This window comes from Phaseolus vulgaris, chromosome 8, assembly GCF_051622355.1.
Source record: "Phaseolus vulgaris cultivar YP4 chromosome 8, ASM5162235v1, whole genome shotgun sequence".
Lineage (NCBI taxonomy): Eukaryota > Viridiplantae > Streptophyta > Magnoliopsida > Fabales > Fabaceae > Phaseolus > Phaseolus vulgaris.
In genome coordinates, this window is record NC_143505.1 from 44,785,522 (window position 1) to 44,793,455 (window position 7,934).

Here is a 7,934-nt window from a genome sequence, read left to right on the forward strand (position 1 = left end):
ACGATAAATTAATATGATTAATAATTATTGGCATCATTCTGTTTTCCATTTTGTTTTAGAGTAAAGTCTACATCTCCAATATTTGGAATGCTCAGTGCTATCACCAATTTTCCATTCAAGAAAATAGTTTTCTATTTCTAATATCATTAATATGTCTTTATTAACAAATTCTTTAACAGATATTGAATCAATGTAAAAAAATCCAAATATGGGATTTGTGGAAACAAAGAATATGGTTGCTTCATATTTCTTACTTCCTCAAATCCAGCGACTTAAAAAATCCAAGACCTTCATAAGAATTCTATTTGAAAAAAGAAAAAAGCATATGAGCCTACAAAGATTACATGGAAATCCAAATACATCATATTATTAGTCAGCTATTTCATCAAACTTTTTTTTTTTTTCAAAAGGTTTGAAAACAAGAAAATCGTGAAATGAAAATTAATTTTAGAAACTAAAAAAAATTAGTTGCTAGTAACTAAATTAGACATTATTTTAAAAATTAACAAAAATTTTGTTTTTAAATTAATTTTTATTATTATTAAATAGTTTCTAAATTGGTATCTAATTAACTACCAAGATTTTTGCTACCAAATTTAGAATCTAAATAATTGGTAGTTAAAAACTTGGTAGTTATTAGATACCAATTTAGAAACTATTTAACAATAATAGAAACTAATTTAGAAACCAAAAAAATATTAGTTTATAAAATGGTTTCTAATTTAGTCACTATAACAACTAATTATTTTTTATCTCTAAAATTAGTTTCTATTTCATAAGTTTCTATGCATCGTTGGAAATGTAAATATTTAAAAAATGATGTTATCATTATTGTCAAATAAGTAACTTGTTGTGAAGTTTTTCCTCTCATAAACCACTTCATATTTATATTGTAGTAGTACCAATAGCAAAATACTATATAGGTGATTTTTCTTAGAATTGATCTTGATTTTTTTTTTTATAGAAAGTGCAATACTGCAATGCTTTTGCTGCCACATGAATCACTTAATAAATACCTTAAAAAAGCAAACTAAGTGGAATGTTGAGCATTTTCGAAATTAAACAATTTTACATTGCTTATGAAATTGAATCTTATTGAAAAAGGTTGATATGTAAAGAGTGTTGATGAGAAAAAGTGAGGAGGACGGTGATCAAAGTAATGAAGAGAATCAGTTATTAACAGGTTTTCATTTGAATATCAACTCATTCGTGATATTGAGAAACTGCTCCTTAAATTGAAAATTGCTTAGCGGAAGAAAACTGCTTAGTGGAAGGGAAAATTACTAAATCACCAAAGGATTCTTCTGATAATCAAATATATTAAAGGAGTAAAATAGGAAAAAAAAATTGTCTACACAAAAACAATTTTAAAGGGAAATCTCCTTAGCTATAGATTTTAAAATTATAATATTTAAAATTTTAAAATTATTATTTCTGTTATCTATCAAACGATATGATAATAAATTATAAATTCACCAAAAATAATTATACAATGTTATTTTATAATATAATTTTTTCTTGTTAATCTTTAAAATAATTCTCAACAAATTAATTAGGGACATGTTTATTATTTAGTTTGGCCATCATTTTGAGAATAACATGTGCTAGAAATCAAAAGTTTAGTTTCAAACATTTCCTAATGAATTTTTCAAAATTGACTAAGAAACTTAACATCTATATAAGACAATCTTAGGTAGACCATGCAACCTGATAACTTCTTTTAATAATGGTTTAAGAATGTAGCTAGCATTATCTAATTTGTGGCATGATATAAAATGGGTCATCTTGCTAAAATTGTACACCACCATAAAGATAGAATCATAGTCCCTATGGGTTCCAGAGAGACCTAAAACAAAGTTCATTCTTATTTCTTGCAAAGGGGTACTAACTATAGGGAGGGATGTATAGTTCATGAGGCATTATTTTAGACTTAACTTTCAAACAAACTATGCATTTATAATAGTGCCTTTGGACATTTACTTTGTGTGGCCAATAAAATTTGCTTTTACAAAAAAATAAGGTTTTATCAATCCATAATGGTCCATGAGACCTCCCTCGTGACTTTCTCTTACAAGAAGTTTCTGATGAATCCTTGAGCTATATAAAGTTTTTCTTTAGTAAAATGATAACCCTAAGAAAGGTAGAACTCATAAAGACATGATGTAAATGTGGATGCAAAATTGAATGATCAAGTATGAGAAGTTAAAGAACAACAAAGATGGATCCTTGAATGTTGTTAGTCAACTTAGGCTTTGGATCCTTCCCTCCAGTGTATGTTTAGGCTTTAGCCTTGTGGCTTTCTCCCTTAGACCTTTCTCAAGGCCTTTTGACTTATTTTCTTCTTTGTTCTACCTTTCAATGATGTTCCCTCTCAATGATTTGGAATGTTGCCCTGAGGTCCCTATTTATAGAATTTTGGAATGGACCTCCAATGGATTCATGAGATTTGGTATTTTTGGCTTCTTGAGATTCTCAAATTCAAGATTTGTCAAAGATTCGCTCCTAGCTAAGCCCAACTCTCCACCTTTCTTAGCCATGAAGTAAATTTGACTTGGGTTTTGGCTTCAAGCAAAATCTGTCTCCTTCATTTTTATGCATGAGGGCTTCAAGTCTTTCCTGAGTGAATTTGGGTTTTCTTCATGGTGAATGAGTCTCTGCACTCATCCTTCTTGGATTCCCTCAGCCCTTTGAGCTATGGATTTCTTTAACTATTTTGGCCTCAATCTGCTCAACATATTATAAAAGCGCTCAACGTTGTGAGTATTTTCTTGAAGCTTGTTATCTGCACTTAGTTCGTTGAGTCTTTCTTCATGAGTTGGACATATTGACTTTTTTTTACTTTGTCATAAGTTTGCTACTCTTTTGTCCTTTTTTGCAAGATTTATGCATATTTCTCCTCCTCTTCTTTATATCTAAGTTCAACTGGTTTTGGAAGGAATTGACATGTTTTTCAACTCATTTTTATACATTTTCTATGCAAAATGCATGTCTATTGATGTATGATTTTTACTACATTTTAACCCCTGTCAATTACTCCTAACTTAGCTCTTTCTTTTTCTTCAAGCAAAGATCTTGTAGGTGTGGGTCTTGAGTAGTAATGATTAGCTTGAATTTTGTCAAAGTTAGTTTGGAATTGAAGAGATGTCAATACTTATGCTTTTAGCATAAGTGTTGCATACTTAAGCCCAAGACACATGAAGTTTGTATTACAAAAGGCTCTAAACCATGCATAAGCTAATTCATTTTCCCCAATCCAATTTCACTCCCAACCCATATAGTTGTTTACACTCAAGTGATTTTTGCAATTCTCAAACAATTTTTGTATTTCATTTATAGTTCTCAAGATAACACAACAAGCACAGACTAGTCAAAGTGCTTGTTTTTTCCCTGGGGAAGTGTATCAACTTTCTCACTTAGACATTTAAGGTTTATCTCTTCTTATTTCATAACACTTGTTATTTTCCTTTTTAGCCAATTCCTTTTTATTCTTCTATTGCTCATACTACTTTTCTTTTTATGATTCTACTAAGGGTATGAGTTAAGCACTTTGTTGGACATCTAAGGGTATTTCTCCAATTTGTTTTTGGTGAAGTCTAGCTTAGTTTTCTCATGTGTCTACATTTTATCTTTTTCAAAATAAGATGATGGATCCAAGATAATAGTTTTAAAATGGTTAAAATGTTTTTGAAAACGTTATCGAAATGGTTTATGAAAGTTATTTTTTGTTAACCGGTTAAATTCATAAATCAACGAGTTGAAAATACTTATGAATTTTTTCAAGTGCTTTGCGTGAAAAGTTTTAATCTGTTAAAAAATGAGTTTTCATGTGTTAGATAAAATGTGTTTTTCATTTCAGGTTTTTAACATGCATAAAAAACCGAATTATACTAGTAATTTCACTTTAAGTGAAATCAACTGGTTAATTCATATTTTAACCGATTATTTTTTACAACTGTGTATTTAATTAGTTTTGTTGTTTGTCAAAATTTATAAATAGGTTCCTAGAACCTTAAAATAAAATCGTTTTTGGAATTTGAGAAAAATATTATTGTATTTTTTTACACAAAGGTTGTAAATTTTTATTTATTTTTTAATTATTGGAGATCTTGTTTCATCATCTTGTTTTGTGAAGGATTAAGGTTGATTTGGATAACCAAAAACCCAAATTGTGTTTCTATAGTTTTTTTGTCAAGTGGTTTCATTCCATCTTTCTTTCTTTACTTGTATTTGATTGAATTACAATGCAAGATGGGGTTTCTTGGGTGTTGTAATATGTATCAGTGTGTTACAGGACTACAATTAATCTTGTAGGGTTTAAGATTGTTGTTCTTTGTATAAGAATTGTTTTGATTAGTGAAAACCATTTCAGTGTGAAGTGGTAACTCGATGTAGCTCTTGGAAAAGAGTGAATTGTTAGAATATATGGCCTTAAACAAGAGGGGGTGAATTGTTTAAGAAGGATTTTCTAAAACTTTGAAGGTATAATGAAAGCAAATGAAGAATCACAAAGAAAGAAACTAAGGAGAGCAATGCACAAAACTATTTTAGTTGATTCCCAGAAAATCAACCAGTTGTTTTTGCGATGCAACCGGTTGTTTTTATCAGCAATTAATAAAAACAACTTCAAATATATATATATATATATGTGTGTGTGTGTGTGTGAGAGAGATCAGGGAAAGAGAAAATCACACAAATAGATTTATACTGATTCACTCTTACACCAAGAGCTACATCCAGTCCTCAGAAACCACTAGATATTCCACTATGCAATCAAAACCATATTACAAACACCACACACCAAAGTAGTGACCTTGAACTCCTCAAGAAACACACTACCTTTGGCAAACCACAACTATAGTGTTGATCTTGAACACCTCAAGAACATACAACACTCTCTGGAAACACAAATACATAAATACAGAAGATTGAGAAAGGATTACACCTGATCAAAGCACAACTGAAAAGAATACAATTGCAATCCTATTCCACTCTCACTTGAAAATCCAAAGCTTGATGTGAATCTTGAAAACTTGAGATCAAATTTGTCAAACTGAATTCTCAAAACTGTTTCTTACCTTCAGGAGCGTATAACAAACTATATATACTTCCAAAGGTTGGTTAAAAACATTAAAGGCATGAGCGTATTCAATTAGAAATCATTTAAGACAAATTCACCAATCAAAACTGAATTCTGTTAGAATTTCTAGAGACACAATCGGTTGAAATCACGAAACAACCGATTGATTTGGTTTGACAGCAAAGTCAACCAAGTCAAATAGCTTTCAACCTTTTTCAAAAACCTATAAGAACAAAACAACCGGTTGATTCGACAAAACAACTGGTTGTTTTTCACTTGGTTAGAAAAACATCAATTTTCAAAAAGGTTTTAATTCACATCAGTTTTAGATTCAACAAAGGAGTGGATTACACTTTAATCTACTCAGATCCCACCCACACACAACAACAACTCCTTCCTTTCTTCAAACACCTTGGATTTGGATTCTGCAAAGCTCTTGATCACTCTTGATCAACAATCTCCCCCTATTTGATGAAGAAAAATCCCTGGTTGCTTGTGTTGGTCTTGTTTGAATCTGAAACAACACCTGTAAAACAGAAACTATGCAAACCCAGAGCATCTCTAATAGCAGGTTATGATGGCACACTAACTAGTTTTCTGCATAACCACAAGAGTAGAGAAACCAACCACAAACAATGCCAAAACTACCAAAACTGCAGCACCAAAACCAAACCAGCATATGCAGCAGAAACTGAAACACACTTCAATTAGAGTTATAGCAGTTTTAAGACAACATAAAAACCATATTCTCCCCTTATTTGTCTTCACAAATAAAATTGGGAAGAGATAAAAATAGAATTAAGAAAGAGATGTCCAAAAAATAAAGTAAGATAAACATAAAGATAACTAAAATTTTGCTTGAATCTTCCTTTCCGTACTGCAACTCAAAAAGTTGGTTTTAAACAGCTTCAATTTGTTCATCAAGGTTCTAGAAACGTGTATCCATGCTTTGGAATCTGTCATCAAAGTTCTTAAAATTTGTAGCACAAAAATCATGGAGATTCTTTTGGTTTTCAGCAAAGTTGTCCATCCTATTAACCATAAACCTCTTAAAATGAGACATCGAGAGAATCATTTCTCCTTGATTTCCAACACTAGTTCCAACACCTATATCAACAACAACATGTTCTTCTTTTAGCATCAACTCCAGCACCTTCAGCATCAAGATCTTCCTCTTCTTGTTTAGCTTGCACACCACTTGAGGAACCACCTTGATCACCATCTTTGCTTACCCATTTTCCACCAATCTTGGTGAAACCCATCTTTCTAAGTGAACCATTGTTCACTTCAAGAGATGATTTCACAAATTTAGTTTGTTCTTCCTCAAGGTCCACTTCAAAATAATTCAAGAATTTAGAAATCAAAACAACATATGGATAATGATAATCATTTAACCTTATTGATTTTTGCATGTGTTCCTTGATGATGTGGATCCAATTAATCTTAACTTTGTTCATAATACAATACATGTAGACAAGATCCTCCTCAGTAAGCACAAAATGATTGTTCCCCCTAAGTGTGAGCATCCATGTCACAATCAAGGCAATTAGCCTTTCATTCAACTTAAGACCTCCCACTGAAAAATTTCTCACTTTATCTCGAGGATTCTTCAAGCAATTCTTGTAAAATTGTATTTTGTTAAATTCTTCCACCACACTAATGTTCCCTTTGTTGATTTGCAGCCCTGCATACTTTAATCCAGTGATGGCAGTCCATACTTCATGTGTAACCTCCATATCAACCCTTTTTACATGAGAAACAAGGTTATTTCCAACAAATTGAAGGTTGGTATAGAATACCCTTATAAGATCAGGATATATGTTCCCTGACATCTCCAAGAACCTCTTCAACATCTATTCTTTGAGAAGACTTCTCAGCTCACCCAACTTCTGCTCTTTTAACCAAGTGAAAGAGATAAGCTTTGGATTGTTTATTGTCTTTCTACTTGTTTCATGAAGATATTTCTCAATCTTTTCATCTTCACCCGAGAACCATGCCTCAATGCGTCCTCCCCTTCTTACAACCCTTGTTTTGACCCTCTTTGATGAGGGGGGTGTGGGTTCCATGAAGACAAAGAGAAAAGCAGAATGAGATTCTTGGGCAGATTTTCAAACCAACAAGAGATGTGGCAATGAGTTGTTTTTGTGAAGAGAAACAACTGCATATGAGTTTATATATTCACAAAAAACAGTTCCAATCCTTGGCATTTAATGGGTTTTAGTCTTCAAGAAAGAGAATTTGGTCCAAGGTTACACAGTGGCACGTCACTTAGTGGCAGATTTCACATGGTGACACATGAATACTTTGACTAGTCATAAAGATTCTTAATTTTCCAAGAAATTATGAAATATATTCCATTTATGACAAAAGTAACACCCTTCTGAACGAAATCAGACCCATGATAAATGCACTTTGACCCATAACTGCTTGGGGAAAGAATCTACAACAGTCATAATGAAAAACATATTAATTCAATTTTTAATGCAGTGTTGTCAAAGGGAAACAATCGGTTGTTTCGTGAAGACAATCAGTTGTTTTTTTGTGACAACAACTTAAGCATTTCACAGACTCAGAAATGACAGACAAAGATGAATCAGAAAGAAGGCTTCATATACACATTACATAGGTGAAAGATAAAGGCATCAATCAATATTTTTTGTACTACACAATTAAAAAAAATCAAGAGATGAAAATAAAAACAAGGAAAGTCTTATCCTTTTGACAAAGTAGTTCTTTTAATAATTCATTGTCCATGATCAAGAAATTTCACTTGGCCTTCAAGAGGACTAAGCTGGAACTACACAATAATTGGATGTCCAAAAGATTCCTTCATAAGCTTGATCTTGTGAATTAAGAC